Source organism: Ovis aries, chromosome 1, assembly GCF_016772045.2.
Source record: "Ovis aries strain OAR_USU_Benz2616 breed Rambouillet chromosome 1, ARS-UI_Ramb_v3.0, whole genome shotgun sequence".
In the NCBI taxonomy this organism is placed as follows: domain Eukaryota; kingdom Metazoa; phylum Chordata; class Mammalia; order Artiodactyla; family Bovidae; genus Ovis; species Ovis aries.
This window is the reverse complement of record NC_056054.1, coordinates 81,039,540-81,062,099: the sequence shown is the minus strand read 5'-3', so window position 1 is coordinate 81,062,099 and position 22,560 is coordinate 81,039,540.

Genomic DNA, 22,560 nt, shown 5'->3' with positions numbered 1-22,560 from the left:
TATGTGCTGTGACTCTCATATGTGTATCTGCTACTCAGACCTCTTGCCCAAATTCCAAACTTTTGTATCAGCTACCTACTGGGTATCTTCACATATGGCCAAAAGGAAGTGATAATATTGTCCCAAACTTGCTTCATTATCAAACTTTCCCATTTGAGTGGATGGTACTGTCCCCTTAAAGTGACTTTGGGTCATCTTTGATCCCTCTCTTACTATTATATTTTATATCCAGTCTTGTCAGGGATTCCTATAGTTGAGTCTTCAAAAGATATTCAGAATCTTACTGTTTTTCACCTCCTGCATGCTTCAGCTTTGATCTGAGCCACTGTTATTTCTTACCTTAAAAACAGTTAATAGCTTCCTAGTTGGAATCTTAACCTTCATCTACCATTTCCTCCTTCGTTTTATAGTCCATTCACACCAGGAAAACACTGTAGTTTCACTTTCTTCAGAAAAAAGCCACAGTCTTCTGAGTGGCTTATGTACAGGATCAAATAGTGTCTTCTGAAAGTATATGTCTAACCACATAATGTGATCTTACTTGGAAAATATCTTTGCAGATAAAATCAAGTTAAGGTAAAGTCATAGTGTGTTAGAGTGGACTCTAATCCAATGATTTGTATCATAAGAAGATGGAAACTTGGACACGAAAACACATGGAGAATACCATTTGACTATGGAGGCAGAGACTAGGGTGATATAGTGATACACCAAATCATGTCAAGGATAAAGATTGTTGGCAACCATGAGAAGCTAGGAAGAGGCAGAGGATTCTTCCCTACATCCTTGAAAGAAAGCATGGTGCTGCTGACACATCCATTTTGCAATTCTAGTCTTCAGAACTGTGAGAGATTAAATTTTGTGTTGTTTTAAGCTTTAAATTTTGTGTTGTTTTAAGCTTTAAATTTTGTTTTGTGTTGTTTAAATTACTTGATCAGAGGTAATTTGTGATGGTAACTGTGGGGACTAATACAATTTAGAAGGCCCTGTGTGATCTTCACTCCCCATCCTCCAACCTTATCTCTCACTGCTTTTCCTCTTTCTTACTCAATTCTAGGCACCCAGACTCCCTACTTACTCCTTATACAGAATAGGCATCTTGGCACCATAGGTCAATTGCACTGCCTGACACATCCTCCTGGAATGCTTTTCTATTAAGTGTCTGGACAGATAACTCCTTTACCTCTTTCAAGCTACTGACCAGCCAGAAGGGTTTTGATGAAGCTTATTTCATCACCTTGCTTTATTTACTTTTGAAAGTTATTTTATTGAAATATAGTTGATTTACAATGTAGTATTGGATTCTGCTGTATAGCAAAGTGATTCATATATATATGTGTGTGTGTGTATATATATATATATATATATATATATATATATATGTATATATATATATATATGAGAAGCAAATGGCGACCCACTCCAGTATTCTTGCCTGAAGAATTCCATGGATAGAGGAGCCTGGTGGGCTACAGTCCATGGGTCACAAAGAGTTAGATGCTATTGAGCAACTACTAAACACACACACGTATATATATATAACATACCACACGTGTGTGGTATGTTATATATATATATGGCTTCCCGGTGACTCAGACAGTAAAGAATTTGCCTGCAATACAGGAGACCCAGATTCAATCCCTGGGTTGGGAAGATCCCCTGGAAAAAGGAATGGCTTCCCACTCCAGCATTCTGGTCTAGAGAATTCTATAGACAGAGGAGCCTGGCGGGCTACAGTCCATTGAGTCACAAAGAGATGGACATGACTGAGCAACTAACACTTTCACTGTTTTCATGTGTGTGTGTGTGTGTGTACAATGTACATTCTTTTTCATATTGTTTTCTGTCGGGAGCCAGCGTGAGGAACTCCACCCGTGGCAAAGGTCATGAGGAAGGAGGCTTCAGCATAAGCAAAGGCGGGATCGAGCCTCAGGAAACCCCCTGTTCCCGAGCATCTACCCCCAAAACCAGAGTCTGCCTCTTTACTGCGTTATGCTCTCACCTACACCTCTGACTTTACGGGGGGCTGTCTCCCACCTCTCTCAGAGAAGGAGTTAACCTACAGCTCCAGTTAATAAAAATTCCTGGGTGTGACAAGGGTGTCTCAGGTCAAATCTCTCTGCTGGCAGACTAGCTTATGTGACAGGATTATCCACACTCTTGCTACTATGTACATGATTGTTTACAACCTCTCAACCATAAACAGCACAGAGAGGTTGGAGTATTTCGAAAGTCTTAGTTAGCATTGGGTTTTTCTAAAGATAAAAATCATGTTGGTGAAGGGGTTTTCATTTGTTGAGCCAATATTTGCTGCTAAATCTTCATATTCCCTGCCCTTATAATGACTATAACTAGCATATAGGAGAAATAAGTATTAACCTTTAAGATTAATCATGTTAAACTTAGGCTAAGTAAATTCCTTTCTTAATTGTAACCCACTACACCCTCATCCTATAGGAATGCAACTTTATCTGGTACCTTCAGAGGGTGGTGCCCGGTTTAAGAAAAATCACCCCTGGAAAATAAGTTTCTGGTTGACTGACTGTTAAAAAGAAGGACTTCCCTGGTGGCTCAGATGGTAAAGGGTCTGCCAGCAATGCAGGAGACCTGGGTTCGATTCTTGGGTCGGGAAGATACCCTGGAGAAGGAAATGGCAATCCACTCCAGCACTCTTGCCTGGAAAATCCCATGGATGGAGGAGCCTGATAGGCTACAGTCCATGGGGTCGCAAAGAGTCAGACAAAACTGAGTGACTTCACTTTCACTTTCACTATCAGAAAAGAAAGGATCATAAAATGTCAGCAGGCCTCATGGTCAGAAGGTGATGTAAAACCCCTAAGACCTTTTTGTATACATTTATATGAAGCACCTGATTTTGATAAAGGTCAAGACTGCTGACCCCCGGGTGTCTTTAAAATTTCCATTTGTCCCTATGTGTAATAAAAGGTATATAACCAAATCTGAAAATAAAGAAATTGGATCAGTTTCTGCAAAGACTGATTCCCCCATGCCTTTCTATCTTGTTCTCCATTTTTCTGGCTGAATTCCCATCTGGAGCATGGGTACTCGCCAAGCCTGCTAATTTTGCCCTGGCTTCTAAGATCCACCTGAGAGGGAGCTCAAGGCAGGGCACCCTCCACTATTCAAGTGGGTGCTGCTGGCTTACATAGGTGGTGCAAATCTCTTGTTTTGAGATTTTATTGGTACTCCACGTAAACCAAGTTATTCAGCCTCTTTTTTCTCCACTAATTTTCCTACTACACTATTATTTTCTAATCTCTCTTTATACTTCTAATTAAATATCTTTTTCCTAGGACGTCAACTCCGTCTATGCTTCTAATTACCCTGGATCCCTTGGGGCTGGACACCAGCAGTTTTCCATTATGACTTATCACTGGATTTGAATGTAGTTTCCTGTGCTGTATAGTAGGACTTTGTTGGTTCTCTATTCTATATATAATAATTTGCATCTGCTAATCTCAAACTCCTAATATATTCCTACCCCACAACCACCTTGGCAACCACAAGTCTGTTCTCTATGTCTGTGAGTCTGTTTCTGTTTCATAGATAAATTCATTTGTATCATATTTTAGATTACACATATAAGTGATATTATACGGTTTTTGTATTTCTGTGTCTGACTTACTTCACTTAGTATGATAATCTCTAGGTCCATCCATGTTACTGCAAATGGCATTATTTCAGTCTTTTTTATGTCTAAGTAGTAGCTCATAGTATATATGTACCATATCTTCTTTATCTATTCATCTATTGATAGATGTTTAGGATGTCTCCATGTCTTGACTATTGTGAATAGTGCTGCCAAGAACATAGTATATATCTTTTTAGTTATACTTTTGTATGGTTATATGCCCAGGCTTCCCAGGTGGCTCAGTGCTTAAAGAATCTGCCTGCAATACAGGAGACACAGGAGACACAGTTTCCATCCCTGGGTTGGGAAGATCCACTGGAGAAGAGCATGGCAACCCACTCCAGTATTCTTACCTGGAGAATTCCATGGATTGAGGAACTTGGTGGGGTACAGTCCATAGGGTTGCAAAGAGTCAGACACAACTGAAGTGACTAAGAATGTACACAAACACACATTGATATATGCCCAGGAGTGAGATTGCTGGATCATATGGCAACCCTCTTTTTAGCTTTTTGAGGATCCTCCATACTGCTTTCCATAGTGACTAGACCAATTTACATTCCCACCAATAGTGTAAGAAAGTTCCTTTTCCTCCACATCCTCTCCAGTATTTGTCATTTGTAGACTTTTTAATGATGGCCATTCTGACCAGTTGATCAACTTATTTTATTTTATCCTGTGTGTTTTTATTTTATTTTTTAAAAATTGGGGTATAGTTGGTTTATAATATTGCATTAGTATCTGCTGTATAACGTGTTCAATTCTTTGCAACCTCATGGGCTTTACAGTCCATGGAATTCTGCAGGCCAGAATACTGGAATGGGTAGCCATTCCATTCTCCAGGGAATCTTCCCAGCTCAGGAATCGAACCCAGGGCTCCAACATTGCAGGTGGATTATTTACCAGCTGAGCCAACAGGGAAACCCAAGAATACTGGAGTGGGTAGCCTATCTGTTCTCCAGTGAATCTTCCTGACTGAGGAATCAAACTGGGGTCTCCTACATTGCAGGTGGATTCTTTACCAACTGAAATACGACATGTGAAATGTTGGACTGGATGAATCACAAGCTGAAATCAAGATTGCCAGGAGAAATATAAACAACCCCAGATATGCAGATGTTACCACACTATTGGCAGAAAGCAAAGAGAAACTAAGGAGCCTCTTGATGAAAGTGAAAGAGGAGAGTGGAAAAAGCTAGCCTAAAATGCAACATTCAAAAAATTGAGATCATGGCATTCAGTCCCAACACTTCATGACAAATAGATGGGGGAAAAGTGGAAACAGTGCAGTGGTCACTGCAGATGGTGACCACAGCCACAAAATTAGAAGATGCTTGCTCCTTGAAAGAAAAACTATGACCAACCTAGCAGAGTATTAAAAAACAGAGACATCACTTTGCTGACAAAGGCTTGGTTTTCCAGTAGTCATGTGCAGATGTAATGTGAGAGTTGGGCCATAAAGAAGGCTGAGTGCCAAAGAATTGATTATTTCAAATTGTGGTGCTGGAGAAGACTCTTGAGAGTCCCTTGGACAGCAAGATCAAACCAGTCAATCCTAAAGGAAATCAACCCTAAGTAGTTATTGGAAGGACTGATACTAACGCTGAAGCCCCACTACTTTGGCCACCTGATGCGAAGAACCAGCTCACTGGAAAAGACCCTGATGCAGGAAAGACTGAGGGCAGGAGGAGGAAGAGTTGCAGGTGATGAGATGGTTAGATAGCATCACAGACTCAGTGGATGTGAATTTGAGGAAACTCCAGGAGATAGTGAAGGACAGAGAAGCTGAGTATGCTGTAGTCCATGGGGCCACAAAGAGTCAAGCATGACTTAGCCACTGGACAACAATACTTTCTCCAGTAGTTCACATTTTGTATTATAATAGTTTAGTACCCATGCCATAAACCCTTTCCAACTAACTAATCTCCTAAAGAGTAGTGTATGCATGCTCAGTTGCTTCAGTTATGTTCTACTCTTTGTGACCCTAGGGACTATAGCCTGCCAGGCTCCTCTGTCCATGGAATTCTCCAGGCAAGAATACTGTAGTGGTTTACCATGCCCTTCTCCAAGGGATCTCCTGGGCTCAGTGATAGAACACACATCTCCTGTGTCTTCTGCATCACAGGTGGATTCTTTACCGCTGAGCCACCAGGGACGCCCCCTAATGAGTAAACATTATTCTAAATATAACATTCTTAGTACAACAATATTAAAACCCGAAGTCTATTAACTACTAAAAAAAATAAATCTTCCCCATTTTTGACAAGATTATGGAAGTTTATTGGCAGCCATTTTGTTTTTATCATCTCCAATCTAATTATAATACCACCAAGAAAGAAGCAGTGAAACATGGAACAGTGCAGAATACAATATTTCACTGGGAAAAATAAGATATAGCCTTCTGATAGAAGAGATAAAGATATTGAAGAAATGATCAAGTACTGAACAAAGAGACAACTAAAATATATCAAATAGATATATTTGTTTAAATGAGAAAACTAGTGAAAGCATATAGAGCAGTCCCACTTATCCATGATTTTCTTGCTTTCAGTTTTCCTTAGTCAATCACAGTTTGAAAATATTGAATGCAAAATTCCAGAAATAAGCAGTGCATAAGTTTTAAATTGTACCATCCAGCTCCATCCAGCCCAGGATGTGAATCAACCCTTTGTCAAGTGTTTCCTGCCCATTAGTTACTTAGTAGCTACCTTAGTTATCATATCAACTGTCAAGTTACAAAAGTGCTTATATCCAAGTAACTCTTATTTTAATAATGGTACCAAAGCACAGGATTAATGATGCTAGCAATTCACATATGCCAAAGAGAAAACATAAAGTTCTTCTTTTAAGTAAAAAGAAGAAAGTTCTTAATTTATTAGGGAGTGAAAAAAAAAAAGTTTGCTAAGATCAACAATAAGAATAAATTTTCTATTTGTGAAACTGAAAAAGTGAAAATGAAATTGCTACTAGTTTTGCTGTGGTACTTCAAACTGCAAAAATTGTGGTCAGTGCGTAAGTGCTTGGTTAAGGTGAAAAAGGCATTAAACTTGCATGATAAAATATTTTGAGAGAGAGAGAGAGACCACATAGTTTTATTAGCATATATTGTTATAGTTTTTCTATTTTATTGTTATTGTTTTTAATCTCTTACTGTGCCTTAGACTTTGTCATAGGTATGTATGCATGCATAAGAAAAAGCATGCACATATAGGGTTTGGTACTATCTGTCTCTGATTTCAGATATCCACTGTGGGTCTTGGAAACTATTCCCCATGGATAAAGAGGGACTACTGTAACAATAAAATTAAAAGTGGGAATTGGAGTAACAGTCTTAAAAAAAAAATTTAGGAAACTTGGAATAGCAGCAAAAATCACTACAGAGAAGCAATTTAGAATAAAAACTTGTAGTTTGCCTAACTCAGATCTACTTTATCCTTTAATTAATTACATGCTCTTCAAAATGATAAAATAATGATCTCAGAGTACCCAAATAATTGAGTGCTCTTGAATTACATGGAATAAGAAGATTACATTTTTTATTCTTTTACCCTCTTCTGAAATTGGTGTAATGCTTGTAAAAAGATATTCACTTGACAGTTCTAAACATGTAAGCCCTCCATTAACCCAGAAAGCAAATAAGGAATGCAAAGGAGATTCCAACAGTTTCACATCAGCTGTGTGCATGCTAAATTCAGTTCCTTTTGGACCACTTGTAAAGTGAGAGGCTCATTCAGTTCAGAGACCATTCAGCCCTTTTTCCATTGCTAGAATATTCAGGGAGGAAGCTAATTAACCATAAATTTGTTAAATTATTTCAGCTCAGAGAGACTCTCCAGAGATGTGTTCCTTAGTATAATGGTGAATTTATTTCAAGTGTGATGTTGGCTGAAGAATATTAACTTGCCTCACCCAAGTTAATAAAATAAATTGACTATTTATCAGTCCAATATTCTTATTTAACCTTAAATGACATATCTTTATTTCCATGGTAGATGACTTCATTTTTCCATAATCTATGCATGACCTAAACATATGGTATAGGGAAAAGAGACATTCTAACCTGAAAGATGTTGTTCTAGTAACTGTCTATTTTTAAAAATTGTGTATTTAAAAGTTTTACACTTAACATCCATGAACTACTATGGAGACCTGAAAAATGCAATACATATTTGAAAATTATATCAAAGAAGATATCATATATTTTATAAGCCTTATTTAAAAAATATTTAATATAAAAAAGACAATTTTGAAAAGATAAGCACCAAATCCATTGCACATTAATATTTCCCAGCACAATGTTCCCAGATTTTAAAACATGTCCTTGAAACACAGTTCACACTGCTATTAGTAAGGCACAGACTGTGGGAAACTTCATAAAACTTAGGGATGGAGATCACAGATAAGAAAATTACTCCATGGTCCTTCTTTTTTTTCATAGCCTTTGTTTTAAAGTCTATTTTATCTGATATGAATATTGCTACTCCTGCTTTCTTTTGGTCTCTAATTCCATGGAGTATCTTTTTCCAACCCTGCACTTTCAGTCTGTATGTGTCCCTTGTTTTGAGGTGGGTCTCTTGTAGACAACATATATAGGGGTCTTGTTTTTGTATCCATTCAGCCAATCTTTGTCTTTTGTTTGGTGCATTCAACCCATTACATAATGATCAAAGGATCAATCCAAGAAGATATAACAATTATAAATATATATGCACCTAACATAGGAACACCACAATAAGTCAGACAAATGCTAACAAGTATGAAAGGGGAAATTAACAATAACACAATAATAGTGGAAGACTTTAATACCCTACTCACACCTATGGATAGAGCAACTAAACAGAAAATTAACAAGGAAACACAAACTTTAGATGATACAATAGACCAGTTAGACCATAATTGATATCTATAGGACATTTCACCCCACAACAATGAATTTCACCTTTTTCTCAAGCACACACAAAACCTTTTCCAGGATAGATCACATCCTGGGCCATAAATCTAGCCTTGGTAAATTCAAAAAAATTGAAATCATCCCAAGCATTTTTTTTTGACCATAATACAGTAAGATTAGATCTCAATTACAGGAGAAAAACTATTAAAAATTCCAACATAAGGAGGGTGAACAACACGCTGATGAATAACCAACAAATCACAGAAGAAATTTAAAAAAAGAAATAAAAATAATGAATGAAAATGAAAACACAACAACCCAAAACCTGTGGGACACTGTAAAAGCAGTACTAAGGGGAAGGTTCATAGCAATACAGGCATACCTTAAGAAACAAGAAAAAAGTCAAATAAATAACCTAACTCTACACCTAAAGCAGCTAGAAAAGGAAGAAATTAAGAACCTCAGGGTTAGTAGAAGGAAAGAAATCTTAAAAATTAGGGGAGAAATAAATGTAAAAGAGACCATAGCAAGAATCAACAAAGCCAAAAGCTGGTTCTTTGAGAAGATAAATAAAATTGACAAGCCATTAGGCCGACTCATCAAGAAACAAAGGGAAAAAACAAATCAATAAAATTAGAAATGAAAATGGAGAAATCACAACAGACAACACAAAAGTACAAAGGATCATAAGAGACTACTATCAGCAACTATATGCCACTAAAATGTACAACTTGGATGAAATGGAAAAATTCTTAGAAAAGTACAACTTTCCAAAACTGAACCAGGAAAAAATAGAAAATCTTAACAGACCCATCACAAGCACGGAAATCGAAACTGTAGTCAGAAATCTTCCAGCAAACAAAAGCCCAGGACCAGACAGCTTCACAGCTGAATTCTACCAAAAATTTAGAGAAGAGCTAACACCTATCCTACTCAAACTCTTCCAGAAAATTGCAGAGGAAGGTAAACTGCCAAACTCATTCTATGAGGCCACCATCACCCTAATACCAAAACCTGACAAAGATGCCACAAAAAAAGAAAACTACAGGCCAATATCACTGATGAACATAGATGCAAAAATCCTTAACAAAATTCCAGCAAACAGGATTCAACAACACATTAAAAAGATCATACACCATGACCAAGTGGGCTTTATCCCAGGGGTGCAAGGATTCTTCAATATTCACATCAATCAATGTAATACACCACATTAACAAATTGAAAAATCAAAATCATATGATTATCTCAATAGACGTAGAGAAAGCCTTTGACAAAATTCAACATCCATTTATGATAAAAACCCTCCAGAAAGCAAGAATAGAAGGAACATGCCTCAACATAATAAAAGCTATAACCCACAGCAAACATTATCCCCAATGGTGAAAAACTGAAAGCATTTCCCCTAAAGTCAGGAACAAGACAAGGGTGTCCACTTTCACCACTACTATTCAACATAGTTTTGGAAGTTTTGGCCACAGCAATCAGAGCAGAAAAAAAATAAAAGGATTCCAAATTGGAAAAGAAGAAGTAAAACTCTCCCTGTTTGCAGATGACATGATCCTCTACATAGAAAACCCTAAAGACTCCACCAGAAAATTACTAGAGCTCATCAATGAATATAGTAAAGTTGCAGGATATAAAATCAGCACACAGAAATCCCTTGCATTCTTATACAATAATAATGAGAAAATAGAAAGAGAAATTTAAGGAAACAATTCCATCACCATTGCAATGAAAATAATAAAATAATTTGGAATAAATCTATTTAAAGAAACAAAAGACCTATATATAGAAAACTATAAAACACTGGTGAAAGAAATCAAAGAGGACACTAATAAATGGAGAAATATACCGTGTTCATGGATCGGAAGAATCAATATAGTCAAAATTTTTCACAGAGATAGAACAAATAATTTCACAATTTGTATGGAAATACAAAAAACCTCAAATAGCCAAAGCAATATTGAGAAAGAAGAATGGAAATGGCGGAATCAACCTGCCTGACTTCAGGATCTACTACAAAGCCACAGTCATCAAGACAGTATGGTACTGGCACAAAGACAGAAATATAGATCAATGGAACAAAATAGAAAGCCCAGAGTTAAATTCACGCACCTATGGAGACCTTATCTTTGACAAAGGAGGCAAGAATATACAATGAAGAAAAGACAATCTCTTTAACAAATGGTGCTGGGAAAACTGGTCAACCACTTGTAAAATAATGAAACTGGAACATTTTCTAACACCATACACAAAAATAAACTCAAAATGGATTAAAGATCTAAACGTAAGACCAGAAACTATAAAACTCCTAGAGGAGAACATAGGTAAAACACTCTCCGACATACATCACAGCAGGATCCTCTATGACCTGCCTCCCAGAATACTGGAAATAAAAGCAAAAATAAACAAATGGGACCTAATTAAAATTAAAAGCTCCTGCACAACAAAGGAAACTATAAGCAAGGTGAAAGGCAGCCTTTGGACTGGGAGAAAATAATAGCAAATGAAGGAACTGACAAAGAATTCCTCTCAAAAATATACAAGCAGTTCCTGCAGCTCAATTCCAGAAAAATAAAAGAGGCAATCAAAAAGTGAGCCAAAGAACTAAACAGATATTTCTTCAAAGAAGACATACAGATGGCTAACAAACACATGAAAAGATGCTCAACATTACTCAGTATCAGAGAAATGCAAATCAAAATCACAATGACGTACCATTTCATGCCAGTAAAAATGGCTGCGATCCAAAAGTCTACAAGCAATAAGTGCTGGAGAGGGTGTGAGGAAAAGGGAACCCTCTTACACTGTTGGTGGGAATGCAAACTAGTACAGCCACTATGGAGAACAGTGTGGAGATTCCTTAAAAAACTACAAGTAGAACTGCCTTATGACCCAGCAATCCCACTGCTGGCCATACACACCAAGGAAACCAGAATTAAAAGGGACACATGTACCCCAATGTTCATCACAGCACTGTTCATAATAGCCAGGACATGGAAGCAACCTAGATGTCCATCAGCAGATGAATGGACAAGAAAGCTGTGGTACATATACATAATAGAGTATTACTCAGCCATTAGAAAGGATACAGTTGAATCAGTTCTAATGAGGTGGATGAAACTGGAGCTGATTATACAGAGTGAAGTAAGCCAGAAAGAAAAACACTAATACAGTATACTAACACATATATATGGAATTTAGAAAGATGGTAATGATAACCCTGTATGCGAGACAGCAAGAGACACAGATGTATAGAACAGTCTTCTGGACTCTGTGGGAGAGGGCGAGGGTAGGATGATTTGGGAGAATGGCATTGAAACATGTATATTGTCATATGTGAAACGAATCACCAGTCCAGGTTCGATGCATGAGACAGGGTGCTCAGGCCTGGCGCACTGGGATGACCCAGAGGGATGGGATGGGGAGGGAGGTGGGAGGGGGATTCAGGATGGGGAACATATATACACCTGTGGTGGATTCATGTCAATGTATGGCAAAACAAATACAATATTGTAAAGTAATTAGCTTCCAGTTAAAATAAATAAATTTATATTTTTTAAAAAGAAAATTACTCCATGGTATCAACTTCTATTTGTCATTTCAATCCATGCCAGTTTTACAAAATTTATGACCCAGAGAAATTAAAATTAGGAAAAAATTTTCCATCAGGGTATAATGGTATTAAGAAAAGTTATACAAGATTTAAAAGTCAAAAGAGACTATAGCTTGCCCATTCAACACTGTATGAGGTATTATTTAATTATTTACGAAAGCGTATCTGTGTTGACTTTAATTTCTAGACTCTTCATTTAGAACATAACCATTCAAATTTACAGGTTAACCTGTGGATTTATGTCTGATATAAAAAAATCCCAAGGATTATGCTTTTATTGCCATTAGCAAATAAAGTAGTTAAACTTTTAATCATATTTTAACACTATTTTTCTTCAGATTGACAGTTTCTCAATATGATTTTGTTCTACCCTTTTATCTTAGTTGTTACATCCTGAATGAATAATTTAAACAAGACTGTTTACATGTGTGTTTTTTTAAGAATCATATTTAACTACTTTAAAATTTTATTTTGGAAATTAAATAGAACTTTCAGAATAAAAAGACTTGAGTTCTACCTTTTCTTTATCACCTTCTTAGTTGCAAGATCCTGAGCAAGATGCTTAATTTCTGAATCTCACTTTCCTTATCAATTTAAAGAATATAATAGAAACCAAAATAATGCACAAAGCACAGAATTTAATACAAGTAGAAAATAAACTATAGCAAATTATCAATATTTTGATACTTTAAATTTTATACCTTATATCAGCACTTTGAAACTTTGAAGAATTGTATATCATCTGCACAGTTTGTCACATTTAATTTCTTTACAATTATATCTCAAAAAATAATCAGACCAAGATCAATAAAAATACAGAAGACTTGAGCAACACCAATAGAACAATTGGACCTAGCACATGTACAGAACACTCTATCCAGTAATAGCAGAGTACATATTTCCCTCAAGTGCACATAATACCTTCTCCAGGATAGGACATATGTTAGGCCACAAAACCAGTTTTAATAAATGATAAAGGACTAAAATTTCACTAAGTATATTTTCCAATCAGGATGGAATAAAATTAGAAATAAACAGCAGAATAAAAAGTGGGAAATCCACATATGTGGAACTTAAATAATACACTCTTAACAGAGACTAATTTAATTTGTTAATTAAAATAAATTAAAATAATTTTAATAAAATTAAAAATAATTTAAGACAGTTGAAAATGAGAAACAAAACCATACCAAAACTTATGGGATGCATAGAAAGCAGTGCTAAAAGGAAAATGTATTGCTGTTAATTCTTATATTAAAAAGGGAGAGCAATCTTGAATCAAAAACTTAACCCTAACTTCTTAGAGAAGAAGATAAAGAAAAGCAAAGTAAATTGAAAGCTAACTGAAGGAAGTAAATGGTAAAGATTAGAGTAGAGATAAAATATAGAATGGGAAACGATAGATCAATAAAGTCAAGAGTTGATTCTTTGAAATGATCAACGAAATAGACAAATCTTTAGCTAGATTAAGGTATGAAAAAGGGAAACTCAAGTAATATCATAAATGAGCAAGAGTACATTACTATTGATTTGATAGAAATAAAAAGGAGTATTTGAGAGTATTTATGAACAATTTTATGCCAATAAATTGCACAACATAGATGAAATGGATCCATTCCTAGAAACACAATCTACCAAGACTGAATCATGAAGGAAAAGAAAATATGACCAGAGCTATAAAGAAACTGAATCAGTAATAAAAACCTTCCAATAAAGAGAAGCTGAGGACCAGACATCTTCACTGATAGATTCTTCCAAATATCTAAAAATTACCACCAAACAAAGCTGCAGGTCTCACACTTCCCAATTTCAGAATTTACCACAAAGCTACAGTAATAAAGAAGTGTAATATTGGCCTAAAGACAGACGTATATACCAATGGGGTAGAATAGGGAGCCCAGAAATACAACTCTCACAGGTATAGTCAAGTGATTTTCAACAAGGTATCTAAAACCAGTCAAAGAGGAAAAGGCAGTCTTTTCAACTCGTTTGGAAAAATTGGATTTCCATATGCAAACATGAAGTTAGACTCTTACCTTACACCACATATAAAAATTTAACTCAAAATGGGTCAGAGGCCTAAATATAGGACCTAAAACTATAAAGCTTTCATAAGAAAACATAGGACAGAAGCTTCATGCCAGTGGATTTGGCAATGGGTTCTTTGATATGACACTAAAAGCACAGGTAACAAAGGAAAAAACAGATAAACTGGGCTACATCAGAATTAAAAATTTCTGCACATAGCAGCAGCACATAAAAGTACATAATCAATAGGGTGAAAAGGCAGTCCACAGAATAGGAGGAAAGATTAGCAAATCATGTATCTATTAAGGGGTTAATATTGAGAATATATAAAACACTCTTAAAACTCAACAACAAAACAAATAGCGCGATTCAAAAATGAGTAAAGGTCTTGAATAAATATTTCTTCAGAGATACGCAAATGGTCAACAAGTTTACAAAAAAGATGTTCAACATCCCTAATTATTAGGAAATTGTTAATTAAAACCACATTGAGATATCTCTCCACATCCATTAGGTTGGCCATTATCCAAAAACCCGAAAAATAACAAGTGTAGGCAAAATTTGGATTTGGAGAACTTGGAGCATTTATGTACTGCTGATTGGAATGTAAAATTATACAACTGCAATGGAAGATAGTCTGACAATTTCTCAAAAACTTAAAAATAAAATTATCATGTGATCTAACAATTCCAGTATGATTATTTACCCTAAAGAAATGAAAGCAGGAGCTTAATTACAAATCTTCACTTAATATGCTCATAGCCTTTTCTACCACATGTTAGTTAAAGAAAAATATTTTATGGTGAATACGAAAAATCAGTACAAACTTGATTATTATTGGTAAAGATTAACTATGTATCATATATATGCAGTAGGCAGCTCAGTTCAGTCGCACAATTGTGTCCAACTCTTTGTGACTCCATGGACTGCAGCACGCCAGGCCTCCCTGTCCACTACCAACTCCCAGAGTTTACTCAAACTCATATCCATTGAGTTGGTAATGCCATCCAACCATCTCATCCTCTGTCATTGCCTTATCCTCCTGCCTTCAATCTTTCCCAACATCAAGGTCTTTCAAATGAGTCAGTTTTTTGCATCAGGTGGCCAAAGTACTGGAGTTTCAGCTTCGACATCAGTCCTTCCAATGAATATTCAGGACTGATTTCCTTTAGGATGGAGTGGTTGGAGCTCCTTGCAGTCCAAGCGACTTTCAAAAGTCTTCTCCAACACCACAGTTCAAAAGCATCAATTCTTTGGTGCTCAGCTTTCTTTATAGTCCAACTCTCACTTCCATACATGACTACTGGAAAAACCATAGCTTTGACTAGATGGACCTTTGTCAGCAAAGTAATGTCTCTGCTTTTTAATATGCTATCTAGGTTGGTCATAACTCTTCTTCCAAGGAGCAAGCAAAGAGCAATAAGCAGTACCAAAATCTAAAATCCATATAATAATTTTTAGACTATATAAAATGACTTTACTTATAAAGTGATTGCATTGTTATTGGGCATTATATTAAAACATACAGCCTGAGTAGAGGTTTTGAGTCAGATAAATGTGAGCACAAATCCAAGTTCCGCTATGTCTCTTATCATAATTCAGTGCAAGTAACTTAGCATGGCTTCAGTTTCCTAGCTTGTAAGCAAGGGGAATGGTCTCTACCTTCTATAAGCTGTTTATTTGTTCTTGTATGCATTCATTCATTTAATCATTCAACACATTTTTTGATTGCTGGCAGTATGCCAACCCTCATTCATGCCATGGGACTATAAGAATGCTTTTGTGGACTTTGAAACGAGACCATGAGGAAATTACTAAACAAAAAAAAAATTGTAATGTATCAGGTAGTAATCACTTCCAGAAAAAAAAAAAAAGAAAAGAAAAAAAGAGAAAATTTAAAGAGTACATGGGGCATTGTACTATTTCAGATCACAACAAACTGTGGAAAGTTCTTCAAGAGATGGGAATTCCAGACCACCTGACCTGCCTCCTGAGAAATCCTCATGCAGGTCTAGAAGAACAGTTAGATTTGGACATGGAAAAACAGATTGGTTCCAAATTGGGAAAGGAATACGTCAAGGCTGTATATTGTAACCCTGCTTATTTAACTTATATGCAGAGTACATCAAAAGAAATGCTGGATTGGATGAAGCACAAGCTGGAATCAAGACTGCTGGGAGAAATATCAATAACGTCAGATATGCAGATGACACCACGCTTATGACAGAAAGCAAAGAAGAACTAAAGAACCTCTTGATGAAAGTGAAAAAGTTGGCTTAAAACTCAACATTCAGAAAACTAAGATCATGGCATCTGGTCCAATCAGTTCATGGAAATAGATGGGGAAACGCTGGAAACAGTCACATACTTTATTTTCTTGGGCTCCAAAATCACTGCAGATGGTGACTGCAGCCATGAAATTAAAAGAGGCTGGCTCCTTAGAAGAAAAGTTATGACCAACATAGACAGCATATTTAAAAGCAGAGACATTACTTTGCCAGAGAGGTCCATCTAGTCAAAGCTATGGTTTTTCCAGTAGTCATATATGGATGTGAGAGTTGGACTAAAAAAAAAGCTGAGCATCAAAGAATTGATGCTTTTCAACTGTGGTGTTGGAGAAGACTCTTGAGAGTCTCTTGGACTGCAAGGAGCTCCAACCAGTCCATCCTAAAGAAAATCAGTCATGAATATACATTGGAAGGACTGATGCTGAAGCTGAAACTCCAGAACTTTGGCCACCTGATGCAAAGAACTGACTCATTTGAAAAGACCCTGATGCTGGGAAAGATTGAATGCAGGAGGATAAAGTGATGATAGAGGATGAGATGGTTGGATGGCATCACCGACTCAATGGATATGAATTTGTGTAAGTTCTGGGAGTTGGTGATGGGTAGGGAAACCTAGCGTGCTGCACTCCATGGGGTAGGAAATAGTCGGACACAACTAAGCGACCGAACTGAACTGAACTGACTATTTGAGATAACATCAGAAAAACATGCCTGAAAGTGTGAGAGAAACCTAAAGGTAATGAGATTTAGCCTTGTGAAACCATCTAAGGAAAAGTATTCTAAACTCAAATGTACATGTGTAAAACAACCTAAGGTTAATCCAGGAATAATGCAGGTATGTGAACAGCAAGCAATAGGAGGCAAGAGGAGACAGGCAAGCTGGAGACATATGATTCAGAAATATGAAAAATATGATAATAATTCTGAATATAATTCCGAGTGGAACTAGAAACCATTAGAGAGTTCTAAGCAGAAAAGTGATCAAGACTTCAGTTGTAACAACACCCTGGTGGTAGGTGGAGAACACACTATAGCAGTTGCAAGGTTAGAAATAGGGGAACCAGTTGGAGGTATTGCTGTAATCCAGATGATAGTGATTTCTAAAAGTCTGTGGTTAAAAGGGAATGTGAAGTCAAGTGAGCCTCAGAAAGCATCACTATGAACAAAGCTGGTGGAGGTGATGGAATTCCACTTGAGCTATTTCAAATTCTGAAAGATGATGCTGTGAAAGTGCTGCACTCAATATGCCAGCAAATTTGGAAAACTCTGCAGTAGCCGCAGGACTGGAAAAGGTCAGTGTTCATTCCAATCCCAAAGAAAGGCAATGCCAAAGAATGATCAAACTACTGCACAATTGCACTCATCTCACTTGCTAATAAACTAATGCTCAAAATTCTCCAAGCCAGGCTTCAGCAATACGTGAACCATGAACTTCTTGATGTTCAAGCTGGTTTTAGAAAAGGCAGAGCAACCAGATATCAAATTGCCAACATCCACTGGATCATGTAAAAAGCCAAGAGAGTTCCAGAAAAACATCTATTTTTGCTTTATTGACTATGCCAAAGCCTTTGACTGTGTGGATAACAAGAAACTATGGAAAATTTTGAAAGAGATGGGAATATCAGACCACCTGACCTGCCCCTTGAGAAATCTGTATGCAGGTCAAGAAGCAACAGTTAGAGCTGGACATGGAACAACATACTGGTTTCAAATAGGAAAAGGAGTATGTCAAGGCTGTATATTGTCACCCTGCTTATTTAATTTATATGCAGAGTACATCATGAGAAATGCTGGGCTAGAAGAAGCACAAGCTGGAAACAAGATTGCCAGGAGAAATGTCAAGAACCTCAGATATGCAGATGATATCACCCTTATGGCAGAAAGTGAAGAGGAGCTTAAAAGCCTCTTGATGAAAGTGAAAGAGGAGAGTGAAAAAGTTGGCTTAAAGCTCAACATTCAGAAAACAAAGATCGTGGCAACTGGTCCCATCACTTCAATGGTAATAGACAGGGAAACAGTGGAAACAGTGTCAGACTTTATTTTGGGGGGCTCCAAAATCACTGTACATGGTGATTGCAGCCATGAAATTAAAAGATGTTTACTCCTTGGAAGAAAAGTTATGACCAACCTAGATGGCATATTCAAAAGCAGAGACATTATTTTGTCATCAAAAGTCCATCTAGTCAAGGCTATGGTTTTTCCAATGGTCATGTAAGGATGTGAGAGTTGGGCTGTGAAGAAAGCTGAGCACAGAAGAATTGATGCTTTTGAACTGTGGTGTTGGAGAAGACTCTTGAGAGTCCCTTGGACTGCCAGGAGATCCAACCAGTCCATCCTAAAGGAGATCAGCCCTGGGATCTCTTTGGAAGGAATGATGCTAAAGCTGAAACTCCAGTACTTTGGCCACCTCATGAGAAGAGTTGACTCATTGGAAAAGACTTTGATGCTGGGAGAGATTGGAGGCAGGAGAAGAAGAGGATGACAGAGGATGAGATGGCTGGATGGCATCACCAACTTGATGGACATTAGTTTGAGTGAACTCCAGGAGTTGGTGATGGACAGGGAGGCCTGGCATGCTACAATTCATGGGGTTGCAAAGAGTCGGACACGACTGAGCGACTGAACTGAACTGAACTGAAAAAGTAGGACGATTATGGATATATGCCAGAAGAGGAATTAACTGATGAATTGAATGTGAATTGTGAATGAGAGGAATTAAGAATAACTATAAGGCTTATGCTCTTTTGAAGGCTGAATTAACAACCTCTCAAATCTCTGAATAGCACTTTGTGTGTCAAAAGAGATTTTGCAGATGAGATTATGTTAATGATTTTGAGATGGGAGATTAGTCATGATTAGTTGGACAGGGCCAATTAATCAGAAAGATTCTTTGTTTTTTTTTTTAAATTTTTATTTTTACTTTATTTTACTTTACAATACTGTATTGGTTTTGCCATACATTGGCATGAATCCACCATGGGTGTACATGTGTTCCCAATCTTTTAGGAGGAATTCAAGGGGAGTTATTGTCAGGAAGAAGACCATGTAATTATAGAAGCAGAAAGTGAAAATGCTATGTAATGTAGGACCAAAATCCAAGGAATAAAAAAAAACCTTTAGAAGCTGGAAAAAGTAAGGAAATGAATTAACCCCTAGAGCTTCCAGGAGAAAAAAAACAAAAAACAAAAAATAAAACAACAACAACCATAACAACAAAAAAACAGCCACACAAAAAATACCTAGCTCTACCATCGCTTTGAGTTTAGATCAGTAAGACTCATTTCATTCTTTTAAACTCAAGAACAGTAAGCAAATAAATGTGAGCTTCTTTAAGCCAGGAAATTTTGTGGTAATTTGATAAGAGCAGCAATAAATAACTACAGTGTAGTCTAAGCAACTAAAAGTTTAGAGGGGATGAAAGAAGATAGGAAAGAGTGGCTTTAGACCCATATTTGGAAAATCAAGTAGTCTATTTTTAAACATGTTAAATTTGAGATGACTTTTAGATATCAAAGTGGAGATGTCAAGTAAGATGTTAACTATAACTATATTATAGAATAATGCTCCTTACTGGATAAATAAATTTGGAGTTAGTTAGCATATATGTTTGGTATTGAATCCTTGGGTCTGAGAAAAATCACCTAGGCTATGAGTATAGTTGGAAAAAATGTTTCAAAATGCCAAAACCAGAGATCCTTTAAAGCTTAGAGACAGAAAACAGGATAATTCAAAAACCAGTAGCTAAAGATGTGGAACAAAAGTCTAGTGTTCTGAAAACCAGGTGAGGAAAATATTTTAAGGAAAAGCAAATAATTATCTGTGTCAAATACTGTTAATAGACTAAAGAAAGGACTTGAAGTTGACCACTGAATTTAGCAATGTGGTGCTCACTGATGAATTTGATAAGAACCAAAGCTGTGTATTTTTAATTAAAGGTGTTCTGGTAAAGGTAAGGAGCAAAGACAAACAGGTTTGGGCTCAGGAGAAAACAGGAAAGAAAAAATGGAGGGATTAATTGGAATACAGTATTGTTGAATGTGGAAAAAGGAATGGAATCAAGTTTACAAGTCAAGGACTGTAACTTAGGTAAGAACATGGGAAGTTCATATGTTGTGAGAATTAGTGAGCTAATACAAGTGGAATGCGCATATATTTGCAAAGGCTTAGATGGTAAAACGTCTACCTACAGTGCTGGAGACCTGGGTTCAATCCTTGAGTCAGGAAGATCCTCTGGAGAAGGAAATGGCAATCCACTCCAGTACTCTTGCCTGGAAAATCCCATGGACAGAGGAGCGTATTAGGCTACAGTCCATGGGGTTGCAAAGAGTCGGACGACTGAGCAACTTCACTATAGTTGCTCGGTGAAATGTATTATTATTAATATTATAATCTTATTAATATATCTAGTAATCTGCAAAAACCCAAAATAGTGGGATTGGGTGGGAGGGAGTTTCAAGGAGGAGGGGATATATGTATACCTATGGCTGATTCATGTTGCTATATGACATAAAGCAATGCAATATTGTAAAGCAATCATCCTCCAATTAAATATAAATAAATTTAAATTTAAAAAGTAATCCTTCCCATAATAATGAGTTGCATCAGTGTTGTGTCTATTTTACAAATAGACACTAATTTAAATCAGATGGATGTCCTAGGTGCACTACACAAACTGACTTTCCAATATACTTTACAGTGTGGGCAGAGTGGCATAATGGAAAAATTGTCATGAAATACAGAGAACTTGGATTCGAGAAATATTTTTGTCAATTGCTAGTAATATGGTTTTAATAACTCAATTATTACTTCAGTTCCTCATGTATAAAATAGCGCTAATGATATCTCTCCTACACAACATTGCTAAGGGGACTAAAGATCCTGAACATGAGAAATTTTTGTAACTGCTTGACAGTTATAAAAAGATATCATAAAACTGGGACAAATTTCTTTCTCAGAGAATGATCCTTAGAGGAAATGTGTATGAAGTTTGACTTTTATTAAAGACTGAATGCTGCAAACAGATAGAGAAAGTGATTCAAATATAACAGACATCATGATAGCAATTATTTGGCATTCTAAAGAAAACTGTATCTATGGATGAGACAAAAGGAAAAGTAACATAGAAAGGCATGAAAAGCCAAACCTAGGTCTTTATTTTTAATATCTGGGAAATGCAGAGATAGAGGAGGAGACAGCAATTATGATAGAAATGTCATTCCTGAAATATTAGTGTTGCATATGTTATAGTAATATGGGTAAAAGAAACAAGGGCCATGTAAGATGATAATAAATTCAAAGAGAATGGGGTACAGCATAGAAGTTCAGTCAGCTATCAATCACATTGACAATTATTTATTTATTATTATTATTTTTTTTAATTTTAAAATCTTTAATTCTTACATGCATTCCCAAACATGAACCCCCTCCCACCTCCCTCCCCATAACATCTTTCTGGGTCATGACAATTATTTAAATTGTCACTAGAAAATGCTATTTCTTTCAGTGTCTTAATTAATACTTTTCCTTTGGTGATCTCATTTTCTAGTACTTTAAATATTCCCAAAAGACAGAAAAACATGAGACACAGCAGGCCTCTCCCCAGCCCCCAACCCCAAAACACAAACATTGTACAACAGGAAGGCATGGATCTTCTAAAAGTCTGTATCAGAATTTTTGCTAATGGTACCAACCACCAACCCAATGGTTACTGTAAGGATAAAAAGGTGAGATCCATGTGATGTGGGTTAGCATAATGGTTGTTCTATAGTAAGAACTCAATAAAAGTAGGCTATGACTATTATTATCAAGATATATTGTTTTCTTGAAATAGATTTTTACTTCTCTCAAAAATAATAATAGTTCTGGGCATAGACATATTTTATTAATATGAGAAGGTTATTTGATGTCTGTTTATTTCATCATTATATTTTGGGGTTAAACATATTTTTTAATTTCCCTCACTTTCACAAATAAAAGTTTCATGTATGTCCTGCTTGTGGTAATATGCTGTTAAAGCTATAATGATTGCATTGTGTCAATAGTATTCCATAATATTGAAAGTGTTCTATGTACCGTCTGATGTGAA